Here is a 16148-nt window from a genome sequence, read left to right as displayed (position 1 = left end):
TTGCCTCGCATCTTTCCCTCCACTCTCCTGTCTTACCCCTACCCTCACCCCCGCCCAACCGCGGCCACACCACTTAGAGGCGCGCGGCAGCCACTCGGTTTAAGGAGCCGTCGTTTCAGATGTTTATTCATAGCTAAGTGCTTATGCAGGAAAATGGTCGTCACTCGGACCGAACGCTTCCGCCCTGCGCTGGCGGACCTCGCCGGCGGCAGCTCATGGATCCCACCCGCGAAGCCACGAAGGAACGGGCTTCGGGGAGGCGGCTTTGCCACCCTGCGCTCAGCCACCGGCGCTGCTCCGGATTCCCGGTAGGGGGAGCCGCCTCAGGCGCTAGGCCAGCTCGGGTCCAGGCCTCAAGCTGGCCCTGCCGCCGGCGGCAAACGGAACGCGGAGCGCGTGTGGCCGCCTCACCTGCTCTCCAGGTGCGAGCTGCCAGTAGAGAAGGGATCACAGGGCCAAGCCCACTAATTCCCGGTTGCTGCATAGCGAAGAACATAGGCGAGAGCGAAGTATAATCTTTAGATCCAGATGTAGTTAAATAACTTTGTAGGTGACGAGATTACCACCTTTGCCCATATCCAATGGGACATATATTCATTATATAGATTTCACCCCCATCTCCCACACCCCCCCCGCCCCCAGTGGTTAAGGACTGTCCTTAGTTCCACAAATTTTGAGGTGATCTAATCCCTTCTCACTGTGTTTCCAAGTCCTTTATTTCCGGGAGCTTTAGATGGTCCCAGCACAAACTAGTAGCTCAGAGGAGACCTGCTGGCTTTGCTGTAGTAGTCTCACAACAGACTCTCTTTCTTTCTGACTCCATATGCTTAAGCAAGGGTTTGGAAGCTTTCATTTTAAGATATGACCAATGTTTAGAGAACAACCCTATTCCAGGGTCAAGAGGAAAGCAGTTAGCTGGACTGTTAGCCCACAGACCACCACACTGTGCCCAGTGTGGCCGCACAGGAGTGCTGAGGGACCAGAGACTTCCTGGTCAATACTCCCACAGATAAAAGCCTGCAAGCTCTCCAATACAAAATCCAGCATTCCCCCAGGAACTCACAACTACCTTCTAAGAGCTCTCCTAATGCTAAGTCATCAAAGTCTCTTCGGGGAACCACAAACACAAAGAATTTCACACTTGGAAGCAAACTTAAAGACCATCTATTCTTACAGTTGTAGTTTGCTGGTGAGGAACTTGAGCTGAATACAGGCAAAGAATCACACGCCAGGTGGGAAAGCCCAAATGCCCCAAAGTCGCCTCTTCTGACCCTCAGTCCAGTACAGTTTGACTATGGGGCTTTAGATATGCACTTTACGGTGGTTATTATCCTTGTAATTATTATGTTCCCACATATTTTAGGGTTCTTAGTAAGGCATACTCCTTTAATAATATATTGATAATAAAATCTTCAAGGTCTGTGTGAAAAGAGTATTGGCTCAAAGGGAGGAAATTTTAGAAATGAAGTTACATATAGCATTGAAGCATTTGGGGGAAAGACTAAACAAAAATAGTATTGTTTTATCCCAATTTAAGAACATTGGATATGTGCAAATATGTGTCTGAATGAACAAAACAGAACAAAAAATGTGGGATTCCTGGTATTATAAACGCATTCTTTCAAGTTGTATAGTTTTTCTCCAAAAATCAGAGCTAATTTAGTGCATTTAAGTGTTTGTTTATAGATTTGTAAATGTTAAATTCTGGTGTCATTTTTAAGGACCAAGAGGAAAGAATACATACATTTCTAAAATCAGATTTGAAAAAAAATAAAAATCTAATTACTAAAAAGTTGATTTAGCCACAGTAGGGACATTTCTTGAATGAAATATTATCAGATAAGCCTAGAAAACATTCCCAACTATTTTTGTAATAAACCCTGAGATATAAATGATATTTTATCATTCTCTCCATAATTACCCTCTGATTAATTTTTGATAAGGTCAGCACAAAAATAATTATTTACAAGGACACTCCACTATTCCTATTTTGTATCTGATTCACAAAGGCAAAGAGATACATTATCAAATGGAAACGTCTCAGTCTCTTTCCATAACTAACATCTGATCTTTAGCAAATGGCATTGTTATGTCACTGAAATGGGTATTGGACAAGGTACCAATTGATTTATTGATTTCCCTTCTTCAAAGTCCTTTGGGAATTGGGGAGAAGAAGGAAAAGCATAGGTTGGCTGAGATGTGCGATACTTATTCTATCATACACATACAAAAATTATATTTGGCTGATAAAATTGACAATTCAGAAGCACTGCTTATAGAAATTCATAATGGAATGACACTAAGGCAACTCAGCTCATCAACCTGCTTACCCCCCAACCCAGTCATTTGCCCTTCCCATTTCAGTCTTTTAGAAGTTAAAAAGCACCAAGTTTTCAGTTAGCCTACACACAACAATGGCAACAACAGAAAAAGAGGAGGTTCTCTGGGAAGGGAACAGAATAGACACGTTTGCTTTCAAACACACAATCCCGTTAGCCCTGCTCTAGGGCCCTGTAAGCTCTGTTGTATCCCTGAAGACTGACACTTGCTGTGGATCTCACAAGGGGTCTCCATGGTCCGTCGGCTGGAGTGACTTCCCACCTGGGGGGTCTGAGAGATTCCTGTGGCCTAAACCTGTGATGGTTCACAGCAGACTCATGGCAAAAGAATATAAGGCTGCTCTGATTATCGTTGGTTCTGTAGGAGAGGATTTCAAAGCCTGGCTCCTTTCAGCCTCAATCACTGAACCGGTTTTTGAGGAGAAAGACTTTAATCCGAGTCCTCTTAAAAATACCAACTAAACCGGCTGGAGAAACTCTACATTGTAACCTCTGCCTAGGAATTACCACACACAACAGTATCTACAGCAAAGCTGAAACTATACGAATAAAAACAAACCTCAGACTTCCTCTCCCTTGGCACTCCGTGTGGGTGAGCTGCGTTGAATAACAGGGAAGATTTACTCGAATGCATTCTAAACACAACTGCATATTACCTACTTTGTTTTTCCTGTTCCCTCCCCTACTCCAAGAAGAATTGAACCTCTTTGCCTTCCATAGCTTTCTATTCATTTAGCTCAATCCTCTGGGTTTAGCGCCATGATCTAGGAAATCCCTTCCCACTAAGGTGAGTCCACGTTTCTCCACCTGTGTCTGTGGGAGTGGGTGGAAGTCTACGGTGAAGAGTTTCTCTCTCTCATTCCCCCAGGAGAGGGGTGAGCTTCCAGAACAGGTAATTCACTTTACCCTGGTCGTGCCCCCTCACCCTTCCTGGAGGCTAGACTCCAGGCATTCTCTTCTCAAAGAGACAGTGGATGGAGAGGCCTGTGAAGAAGAATCTGGAATACTGCCTGCACCTCTTTCCTCACCCAGAAGACTGGTGGTGAATAAGATGTTGGGTAGGGAGTATGATGGAAAGGAAAGGAGAACTCTGACCACCCTTAAGGAGGTTATGCCAGTGTGTGCTGGGAGCTGGTGCAGGAAAGAAGTCTCTTTTTAAAAAGATTAAACGTATTTAAACAATAGTATCCATCTTCCTGTAGTGGTAACTTTAATGACTATGAAAAATTCTTAAAAATAATGTAAATATTGGGGGCAATGAAGCATTATGCTTAGGAATTTTAAACCTATAGTGTACATCAATTCTGTCATTGCCACTTAACTAGCAGTGTAAACCTGGGGAGGTTAACTTACCTCTCGGATCCTCATTTTTCATATCTGTCCAATGGGCATGATACTAATAGCTATCTCATAAAGCTGAGAGGATTAAATGAAATACTCTATGTAAGTTGCTTAAAACAGCTTTTAGAACATAGTAAAAACCTTGAGAATGTTTACTCTATTATTATGATGTGGGAATTCCTAATCCAATTGGCCTTCTCTCTTAATTCATACTGAAAAATTATTGAGTGAGCAAGGAGTTGAAGGTTAGATCACATTGTTCTCTTAGATCCAGTTTTTTTTTAAGACAAAATAATGCAAAGGACCTTATAGCACTTCATCACCAGTGAGATTTTTCTGAATTGTATTAAGCATCTGTCTAGAGCCTTTTCCTCAGCTGTTTTGTACTCTTTCTTCCCCTACACTGGAGGCTCCTCCGCTGGGCAAGACGGGCAGAGGTTAGCAGGACTTTCTTCCAAGAGGTCATTTCAGAGGACTGTGCTCAGGCAGGTAGAACTTATCATATGGCCTCAGAGTTGTGATATTATATTGGTTCAGGGTAAAGAAAAAGAAATGCAAGATTCTTTGATTCTTGCTACAGGGACACAGGGTGTCTTATCAAATGGTGAGAAGACCTAGGCTTACTATGAGAAACATCTCTCTGCATTAAATTTGCCCAGGCACCGGTGTTGTTTGTTTGCTGTTGACAAAGAAATAAAATATTGCCATTTCCCTATTACAGTCATCTGATTTTAGGGAACAAAATGGTTATACCTTGTTGGGTTAGGCGGTATTCTCCATCCGGTTTATAAATTCCTCTGCTGTTCTCACTGTGGTCAGATTTTTCTCTGGGTTGTGTTCTTTTAGCTACACTGAGGCCACCAGCAGCCCCAGAAGGGCACAATGACAAAGTAGAGACTTCAGGGGCAGCAAAACCAAATCAGAATTCTCTTCACTTACCTGGAAGACCAAGCACAAACCCGTGGGGGCCATGCTTGAAGCGGCCTCTCCAGCCTTTCGCAAAAGCAGAGCAGACTGTACGGGCTACCACCAAAGACCCACTTCTTCTGTCCTGCGGCTTTGTGTCTCTTTTCCTGAGGATTTCTCAAAGTCTACACACTAGGCCAAATCAGCTTGCGGCAGGTTGGTTAGACACCTGGCCTACCATTGCCTTTGACTTCAGATGTAAGTGTTCAAATGCAGAGTCGTGAGGCCCAGGAAGAGGCTTTCGGAGGGGAAACACCCAAGATGCTGTTCTGTATGGTTCTCTCTTTGATTCAATGTTTTGTCCTTTGTGAGCTCTGCCTAGATATCTACATCAGTTTGAAACATTCATACAATAAAATTTCAATGACCTTCCAGACGGTGTGTTCACTCCCACAAACCAAACACAAATTGATTGCTTTTTACCAATCAATTCTCTACAGCAGCTTAAGGGCAGACACCACTAACACACGGGGAACCCTTGTCCCTGGATGAAACCCCTCAGGCTCTTTGGGGTGGGTTGGGTTATTATAAACTAAAGCCCAGCTATGGAGCCTGAGGTAGCAACTCTCACCCTTTGCCTCCCCTTCTGCATAACAGCCATTTGTTTTTATTGTGCCCGTATTGTTTATATTTTCAGTCCTCGGGAAGGGAGAAGGAGAAGCAAAAGGGAATGGATCTGGAATGATGGCCACCAAACTGGATTGACCGAAAGGCTCAGGTCTCTGCTGACACTGGGGACTTCAAAACCCAGGACTCAGAGCCACATCAGTTCAACAAATATACTGAGAAGCTACTGGTTCGTACATTCCATTGTTCAGCTATCTTCTATCTCAAGGAATAATTGACACAACTTCAAAAATAAGAGCTATGAATGTTACTAGATGCTTTACATGTATTATCTCATTTAATCCTTAAAACAATACTGTTAGATAGGTACTATTATCATCCACATTTCACTTTCAAAAGTGAGTTCAGAGAAGTTACATAACTGTCACAAGGTCACACTGCTAATTAGGAGTGGTTTTAATGAGTAGATCTGAGCTACTTAGACTTTCTATCTGGTTCCATCATCAGCCTAACAGTGAAGAGTCAGAGATGAGTTTTTATGCAGGTGACCTTTTTTAAAGGCACCATTTACCAATCTTTTGGAAGGGTGTTTTCAGGTCAGGAAATAGGCAGGCATTTTAAAAAATACAACGTGAATATCCTCTAAGAACTGATAATCTAAGACTAACTGTTAATAGAACCATATCCTGCTTGACCATGCAGATCATGGACAAAATATATGGGTAAGCAAACAGATTTTATATCCAAATGTACACTGACACAAAAACTCCTGTTTTTGAGTGACAATTGCAGAAGAGTAGCCTCTTTGGAAATTCAGGCTTAGAGGACGTGTGATCACTGAGGGCATTTAAAGCCTGCCTCTTGGAGAAAGGGGTACCTCAGACGCTGATGGAACTGAGACAAATGAACAGACAGAGCTGTCCACAATGGCAGAGGCAGGAACTTGGTGTACACAGTGAGTTCCCAATCTGCTAAGGAACTCATCGGGGCAGTGGTCAGAAGAACAAACAAGTTACGTAGAGAGCGACTGGCTGGCAAGTCAGGGCAAAGGTGATGTCTCCCAAGGCCACACCGTCAGGTTGTTACTGATACCCCAAACTCCCCCATTAGCTTTTTACTCCTTTGTATTCTTGATTACCACCCCTATGAAATCCTCCTTCAAATATTTTGTAGGAAGTGGTCTGACACATGTTAAATCATTTAGCTAAGATGTGAATAAAGTTCTCAAAATATAATTATAAATGGATTACTTATTATGTATTTAGAATTATTCCAGATGGTGAGAGGAAAGCAAGGAATTTATAAGAGCTCACCCTTGTCCTCAAAGAGAACTTGGAATTCACTTAGGGGACAAGATTCACGCACGTAAAATAGTTGGCAACAACGAAAACGGTATCATCAGTTTTCTAGGGGTGAGGTACAGACATAAATAAAATGTCAAAGAAGTGATACATAAGTTTTAGAATTAAAATAGCCCAGGAAGGTGAAATTTTAACTGGCTCTGGAAAGATGGCTAAAACTTAAGTGGGCTGAGAAGACAGGTTTTGACAGGAGCAGAAGCTGTGTGCCATGTAGAAAGTATAACAGCCTAGATTTGAAGAACTGAGAGAGAGTGTGTTTGGTAGCTAGGGTAGGACTATCTATGGAGGCCTCAAATAGTGCCCCAAAGGATACAGACTTGATGAAGAAGCAATGAGAGTCACAGTGGCTCCCAACTTCTCCTTCCCAATTTTTAAGGCATTTAAAACTGACTTTGTCTTCTCATTGTTACAGAAATCATACATGTTTATTGTAGAGGCTTTTAAAAGTACGTATAAGAAAAAGTCCAGCTCCGGAGAGAGAGACAGAGAGAGAGAGAGAGAGAGAGAAATATAAAAGAACCCTAATAATTCTGCTTGGTAAATTCTAAGGTAAAGAAGGCTCATCATGAAAAGGATTTTGGAGAATTATCATGGCAAGAATGTGCAGGATGGCTTTGAGGAACAAACGGCAAGTAGCAAGGAGACAAGTTAAACAGGATAACAAGCCTGTCACAGAATCCCGAGGGCCACCCCTAGAGCAGTGGCAGTGGGAATGGGGAGGAAAGGCTGAATTTGAGAGACCTTCCAGAGGAGGTCACCAGCAGGCATTCTTCTGATAACTGAAATGGCACAGCAAGTCCCCTGAGCCTACTGGAGTCCAGCCCCAGGGCATACCCTCCGGAATCCTTACCTGGATTTTCCCATCCCAATCATTTTCTTCCAGAGACTGGATCACCCAGCATCTCACAAACTGGTCTGATCCTGGTTAGGTGGCCCCAAAGTAGGTCAAAAGGGTGCTAAAGTTCTAGAAATTATTATCTGCTTGAGAGAGATACTGGAAAATATTTTCCAGCATTTCAGAAAAATTTTTATGGACCCAGACTCTTGGAGTGGCCTCCAGAAGCCTTCTCCAGACTGAGCAGATGTAGAGGGTCTCTGGGTCAGCCATGTCTGGATGGGCATCTCCTTCCTGGAAGGGAATGTATCCCCCAAACGGTCAAAGCAGCATCTGTATTTCATAACACAGCACAGCACCTCCTTGTTTGTTCTCTGCCTCTCCATCAAAACATCACCTCTCTCAATTGCTTCATGACTTTCCCACTCCTTTTCCAGCTCAGTTTTACATTAGTAATCCCTGATCACTCTTTCTATAACCACCAGCAACCACCTTGCTTGTAAATTACTTTTGAATCACAAGCCAAAAATCAGAAGATTTTGAGAGAAGAGAATTTTCTAGGTTCTTCTGTGAAAAGTGGGGTGAATAGATCTTTAGAAATATCGGCACTTGTATTAGCAGCAACTCCCAAGTCTATAACAGTAAGGACCTTGTGACAAATTTCAGGTTTTCGTGTAATATTCTTCTTTTTTCTGTCACACGGCTGCCCAGCTGAGGCCTATATTTCCCAGCTCCCTTTGCTGCTAGGTGTGACCATGTGACTAAGTTTTGGACATTTAAATGAGAGAAGTGAAATGTTGGTGAGGATGTGGAGAAAAGGGAACCCCTGTGCACTGTTGGTAGGAATGTAAATTGATGCAGCCACTATGGAAAACAGTAGGGAGGTTCCTTAAAAAACTAAAAATCGAACTACCATATGACCCAGCAATTCCACTCCTGGGCATATATCTGAAACAAACAAACCAACCAACCACTAATTCAAAAATACACATGCACCCCATTGTTCATATCAGCACCATTTATAGTAGTCAAGATATGGAAGCAACCCAAGCGTCTATCAACAGATGAATGGATAAAGAAGATGTGGTATATGTATACAACGGAATATTACTCAGCCATAAAAAAGAATGAAATTCTGCCCTTTGCAGCAACATGGATGAAATTGGAGAATATTATGCTTAGTGAAATAAGTCAGACAGAGAAAGAAAAATACTATATGATATCACTTATATGTGGAATCTAAAAAATAATACAAACAATACAAATGAATGTATATAGCAAAATAGAAATAGACCCACAGATATAGAGAACTAGTGGTTACCAGTGGGGAGAGGGAAGGGGGAAGAAGCAAGATAGAGGTAGGGGATTAGCATATACAAACTACTATGTATAAAATAGATAAGCAACAAGGATATATTGTACAAGTGCAGGGAATTATAGCCATTATCTTGTAATAATTTTTAATGGAGTACAAACTAAAATTACTGAATCACTATGCTGTGCACCTGAAACTAATGTAATATTGTAAATCAACTATACTTCAATAAAAAAAATAAATGAGAGAAATGATGGTGAAAGTGTCAGGCATGTGCCCTCTGGTCTCATTTGCCTGAGAAAATACAAGAACTGGAGAAGTCACTTTGAAGCTAAAGATGGACTCCAGTAGGCTCAGGGGACTTGCTGTGCCATTTCAGTTATCAGAAGAATGCCTGCTGGTGACCTCCTCTGGAAGGTCTCTCAAATTCAGCCTTTCCTCCCCATTCCCACTGCCACTGCTCTAGGGGTGGCCCTTGGGATTCCGTGACAGATACCAACGCTGTATTGCCACCTCTGAACTGTTACACGAAAGAGAAACAAGCTCCCATTCTGCTTAAGCCACTCTATTTAGGAGTCTTTTTGTTATATCAGCTGGCCTGAGCCCAGATAGTTTTCTCCCATTTTGTATGTAAGGAAACTGTGAAGTCAAATAACTTCCTTAATATCGTTCAAACAATCCTCCATGGAGATATCACAGCAGAACTTATAAATAGGGAACTGTATAAGCATGCCAAAGACTTGAGGAGGACTGGGGAAGGCTGCCTAATAAAGAATGAATTCTGACCTGGAAGTCAGAAAAATTGAATTCTAATAATAATATCAGTTACTATTTATTGAATGTTTGCAATTAACATATAATATGTAAATACTTCACATCTATTATCCCACTTAATACTTTTGAGGTAGATACTTTTTGGTTTTTGTTGTTTTTTTGTGGTACGCAGGCCTCTCACTGCTGTGGCCTCTCCCGCTGCGGAGCACAGGCTCCGGACGCACAGGCTGAGCGGCCATGGCTCACGGGTCCAGCCGCTCCGCGGCACGTGGGATCTTCCCGGACCGGGGCACGAACCCGTGTCCCCTGCATCGGCAGGCGGACTCTCAACCACTGCACCACCAGGGAAGCCCTAGATACTTTTTTAAAATCCTTATTGTACAGATGAGGAAACTAAGATCAGAAAAGTTACATAACTTGCCCGAATTACAGAACAAATAATTGTCAGAGCCCAGATTTGAAGCCAGATCTCATTCCATAGCCTGTATTCCTGATTGTGATATTGATACTTCACTGTCTCTAGTTCTTATCCAAGGTCACTACTAGCTATGTGACTTTTGGCAAGTTATTTCCCATGTCTGGATCTCATTTTCTTAATTATAAAATGAAGGCATTGGACGTCACTTGGGTCTCCTTTGATTCCATCATCCTGTTGAATAACTGTGGTTCTAATTTTGGTTGTGCAATGATTTGTGAGTATCTAGACAAATAACTGAAACTATTTTCCCAGCATGGAGTATGTCAGTGATCATGGTGATCTCTAAAAATATCACAAAGGTACAGTCAAGACCAGTGAAATACTCTGTGGCATTGACCCAGAGATCATGTATACTATTCCCCCCAGCCCTCTGATTCTATAATTTCTCTGCCTCACATTTCCTGCTTGTTGTTGGCTGCCAACTCAGAACTAGGTGCCTTAACTCAAACATATGGTGGAAACTTAGTACTTGTTCCAGATCCTCTAACATTTCCAAATCACACCACATCCACCAGGTGAGTCCTGGCCACCACTTATATCATCATTGTCATCATCACCACCACCACCATCACCATCATTATCATCATCACATCTCACCATCATCGTCTTCATCGCTCTACCGGATAGGAAATCTCTTATAACCATTGTTTCCTTAAGTTTCCTCCTCTTCCAGCGTCCATCCCTGCAAGGCACACAGTTCTCCACCCCCGCCCCCCCCCCCCAACCAATCTCACCCTGAAATAGTAGGCTCTCAGCACCCTCTGCTGGGCTCTGCCTGCAGCTCAGAGCCTTTCTCTGCAGAGGAACTGGCTGGGCCTTTCCCAGTGCTACCAGGGAGGCCACCTGAGGGAATTAAACAGAGGCACCGACTTCAAAGGCATTCCTGCTGAGTGGAAGGTGGTACTCCAATTAGGCTCCTTCTCTGGATCCCCAAATGGCATCTTTCCAAATCTGCATGTGCAGGCCCTGTAAATTACTTTCCTGATCTTTAAGGGGGCAGAATTGCTTGAATTCAGGAAGCTGTTAACTACTCATGCCCTGGCCCAACTCAGTGATCCTCTGTACACCAGAAGAAACCACCAAAGACCAGAGCCAAGGTTTCCAATGAGATCATCCATGATCCATTCCTAATTCTGTCACTTAACAGCTTTCAAATGCTGGTCAAGGCAACCTGTTTTTTGGTTTCTTAGCTATAACATATGGATAAAAATCTATACATGCCTCGCCTGCCTTGCAAGATGTTGTGACAATAAAAAGTGATAATTTGCTGAAAAGGACATTGAAAACTGTAAACCACTATGAAAAATCCAGTTATTCCTGCCTTGATACCAAAGTCTATGCACTAATCTGCAAAGTCAGTTTAGGAAAACAGTAAAACAAGGTCTTACAATTAAAATGTATTATCTGAAAATTTTAAATCAGTCAAATCCATAGAATTATTAGTCTTGCCAAGCCTGACTGGGATATCGAGCTCACAGCTAACATGTCAGTCACCTACAGTGTAAGTTCTACATATAGAACCAGGAATCAGAAGGTACAGAGATCACCCCAGAAGCTAACCCCGAGCCAAATCTTAGAGCCATAGGGATCTTCTCCTCTTCCCTGCCCCATTCCCCTGCCATAGGAGTCAACACGAGGGAGATCAGCCAACCGATTTAAGACCTTGGGATGCAAGGGGACGGTGGGCGTCCCTGTGTGCTTAGCCAGGATGCCAACAAGACACACAAGGGAGTCTTTGTTACTCCCCCTGCCTTGAGGCCACCCTTTCCCCCTAGTGACATTTCTGCCTTTGCAGTCTCATCCTTCTGGCACCTCTGCCGGTGCACTGGACTTCAGTGCCCTCTCGGGTGGGATATTTCCTCCTACCACTAGAGCGCTGTTGTTCAGTAGTGATACAATGCTAGATACATAACTTAAAATTTTCTAGTAGCCATCATTAAAAAAATAAAAAGAAACAAATTAGCACCAATTTTAATAATAGATTTTATTTAGCCAATATATCCAAAATATTTTCATTTCACCATGTAATGAATATAAAAAAATTACTAATGAGATATTTTATGGGTTTTTTCCCACGCTACGTCTTAGAAAACTGGTGTATTTTATATGTACAGCACATCTCAATTTGGAACAGAATTCCAAGAGCTCAAGAGCCACATGTGGCTGGTGGCTACTGGACTGGAGAGTGTAGCACTAAAGTGCATCACCCAGGGCCATTTCGTTTTCTATATCCTCAAAGCCAAGTTTCTAGGGCTTCCAAAGGTCTAATGAGATAACCTGACAGAAACGGTCTTTGGCTCAATGGTAAAAAGAGGGAACTACAGGCATCCAGCCGCTCTACTCTTCCTTTTCCCTTAATAACCACTACACGCCACACACACGCATCTCTACACATACTTGAATCACGCAGGTTCCTCCCTCTCCTCCTGGTAATGTAGGTATTTAAATGGGAACAGTGGCTTAACCCCCCAAAGTGGTATTAAGGTGAGAATTTCAGGTCAAGTTGTGCGGAGACAGTGACCGATGTGCTGGGAGTATGGGAAGCCCTTGGAGGGCTCCTCAGAGCAAAAGGTATGGGCAGCTACCCACCTTCTTTTGAGTGCAGTGGCCAAGACAAAGAATAACTGAGGGTTCTGGAAATTTCAGGGTGGCAGAGCTGGTGAATGTAATCACCTCCAGTGTTTCTTGGCTCTCAGTTTAATTCAACAAGCATGTGTTTAGTACTTACCAAGTATCCTGCTAGACAGTGAAAACTCTGAAAATAGGTCCATCTCTTCCACATCTCCGTATGGTCAATGTCTCAACTGGTGAGTTTATGCAATTTCAGCCAAAAGCAAAAGACATTTGATGTTTTCATTTTCCTGTGCGGCTTTATTTCAGATAACTAAACATTTGGGAGGTTTCCTCAAACATGAAATTCGTTAGTGGACCCTTCGTGCCCACGTGGAGCTCTCCTGAGTGTGTGTGGGAGAGAATTCCAGGGTGAAGACCTAGACTCAACCTCCATTGTCTAACAAAGGAGGGAACTGAGGTCACTACATCTTGAATGTATCTATAAAGAGAGTTTTATAATCAGGTCATTTTCCTGGGGAGAAGGGCGGGGAGGGTATCGGGACGAGTAGTTGGGCAATTGCTAGAATTTCAACAGATCTTAGTTCACTACATCTTTAAAGACCCCAGAGCTCCAGGCTGGGCTGCAGGAACAAAGGAGTAATAGAGGGCTTCCCTGGTGGCACAGTGGTTGAGAGTCTGCCTGCCGATGCAGGGGACACGGGTTCGTGCCCCGGTCCGTGGAAGATCCCACATGCCGCGGAGTGGCTGGGCCCGTGAGCCATGGCCGCTGAGCCTGCACGTCCGGAGCCTGTGCTCCGCAACGGGAGAGGCCACAACAGTGAGAGGCCCGTGTACCGCAAAAAAAAAAAAAAAGGAGTAATAGAAAAGGAGGAAAGGAAGCCCACCAACAATCCCCAGCAGGGGAACCTGTTGGGTTTTATAGTCCAAGTGGCCAAAGGGAATGTTTATACGCTTAGAAATGCATCTTGAGCTTCCAAGGCTTGCACACTGCCAAAGTCCATGGGTCATTTTGTAAACTACAAAGTCACCAGCTTAAAAAAACAACATAATTTAGCCAGGTCAATCCATAAGGCATCTCACATCCACAGTACTATGTAGTTTAGTACAGAGAAACTTGAAGAAAAAACTCCCTGACCTGGGACATTTCCCAGGGAATCACAAACTGGAACTTCCTTGGAAAACAGAAACGTCTGATCATCTCATATGTGGGCCACGTGAACAGCGCTCAGTCAGGAATGGATGTACTCCGGAGGTTCCTCTGTTAAGTCCACTGTTGGAAACCCCAAAGCATTTTCCCACAGAAACATTATAATGGATCAGGTCCCCATCATGTCCTGCAAGGACTGTTTAGCCCACAGTGCTGCTGAAATATGATACTTTAGTGATGAAAAATAGTAAGGTGCAATGTCACTGCCACACCAGGAATTAAGCACTAGCGGAAAATAAATTCACTGAAAAAGAGGTTGATATTCAGAATAAAAGCTGAGGTCAGAGAGAGATCCCGACTATTACCTGCCTCTTCATCCCTATAGCAGAGAGTCTGTGACCCAGAGGCCCTGCCCCACCCACCCATTGAGTGCTTGGGACTGGTCCCTCCAGGCCCTCACTGCCTTTCGTCTTCTCCCGCAGATGAGAGAAGAATTCCCGCCGCCCCCCGCCCCTCACCGTGTTTGACACCTGACAAATGCAGTTCCTTCCCTAATACTGCCCCCTCCTGGAGAAGGAGCTCCCTTCCTCAATCTGCTGTCCAAGTTAAACTTGCCTCCTTCCTGAAGAGGATCACAAAGGAATCCCCTTGGAAAGACCCCCAAAGCAGGGAAGGGAAAAAAGGAAGCCCTGATAATATTTTCTGGGTGAATATCTTCCCTGAACATGAGAAGGACAAGGCAAGAGGGCTGGGCTGGTCCCTCAAACTAGGGAGTAGAGAAGGTCAGGGAAAGAATTCAGGAGAATACCAGGTTGCTCAATAAGGAAACGTTTGTAAATACTAAATCTAATAGCCATGAAGTTGACACATGCTACATTTTATAATTAGTTAATAAATCTGTATTAACCTCAATGTTCTCTTTTTCTTTTCATCTACTGAAGCAAACAGTTTTTTCAGATTCCAAACCTTTTGGCAGGCCCCTGAAAAGCTATAACGCCCTAAGAACTGTGCCTGTAGCCCATCATTCCTAGCCTTCTGGGATACTGCACATCTATCAGCATGAGCGTTGGGCTTGTCCCTGGATTGATGTTAGCCTCAGTTAAGGATCCTGTCAAGATATAACTGAAAATTTCAGGAAATTTTCTTGTTTTAGTACATCTGGAAGCACTTAATAAGATAGAATAGGAAAACTGGCAGCCTCTAGCAAAATTAAAATGGAACACCTTTAGGATGGCCCACCAATTCTGCTTCCAGGGATCCACATTAGAGAAACATTTGCAAACGTGTACAAAATAGAGTGTATAAAGATACTCACTGTACCACTGTTTAAAATCTTGCAAACTTGGAAGCAACCCAAGTATCCATGAGAAGGGGAATGATTCAGTGACAAATATATACATCTCTGCCATGGAATACTATTCAGTAGTTTGCAAAGAAAGAAGTAGATTTACATTTACTGCTGTGAAAATCTTAGAAGACATATATTTAAGTGAAAAAGTTTTCAAAATAATCTGAGCCCAAAGATAACATATAAAACCATATATTGTTTCTATATGTATGTATGTATGTATGTATGCGTGTGTGTATATAAACGTGTGTGTGTGTGTGCGTGTAATAAAGGACTGAAGAAGAGAAACATCTTACTCTTAGGAGGGGGAGTGTACTTTTTTTCTTTTTCAAGGGGTGGCCATGAAAGGAACTCTCAAGTCTTTGTGTACTTCCGTATTGTCTGAATTTTTTTATAATGGGAAAGTATTCATGTATTAGTTGTATAATTTAAAAATTACATAAAATAATAACAAAAGTTCAGTAATATTAGACTTGAGTTTGGGTGGATCTAGGCTTGAGCTTAAGTCTTGGCCCTGCTAGGACTTGCTGTGTCTGAGCAGAATTGCTAGGAATCTATGTTCGAGACAAAGAGCCACCTGAGAGAGGTTTTTGTCTCAAGGAAAGAGAGAGGCAGGCACACGTGTGTGACCTAATCCCCGAGGCTCAGTGGGTGGAAGGGATGAGGAGGTGTGAGCCCAGCCCTGTGCAGTTTGCTGTGGAACCCGGCAGGTGGGCTCCCCCACTAATGGACGGCTGGAAAGTAGAAGATGGCTATCCAGGGGCTTGGAGAGGAAGAACACTGGGCAAATGTGGGCGGAAACTATTTCTCTTCCTTACTCCCCAGACCTGGGTTTCCTTACTAGGATACAGTCATCAAGTCACCCAAGTTTAAAATTCTGCTGGCCTGTTCCTTCCTTTCCACTGTCCCCCACAACTAGGTCACCAAGCCCCCTCCACACTCTCTCAAAGTGCACCTTGTCTCCATTCCCCCTGTGATGACTGTTCTGCCTCACACTATCCACCACATAGAGGCCAGTAAACTCTCTCTGAAACTCTGAGGATGATTTTGTCTTCCTCAAATCCAATGGCCCTTCCAGGTTTCTCGCAGAGTCATTTCTGGCT

Source organism: Globicephala melas, chromosome 7 (assembly GCF_963455315.2).
Source record: "Globicephala melas chromosome 7, mGloMel1.2, whole genome shotgun sequence".
In the NCBI taxonomy this organism is placed as follows: domain Eukaryota; kingdom Metazoa; phylum Chordata; class Mammalia; order Artiodactyla; family Delphinidae; genus Globicephala; species Globicephala melas.
The sequence above is the reverse complement of the archived record's forward strand: the minus strand, read 5'-3'. Positions refer to the sequence as shown.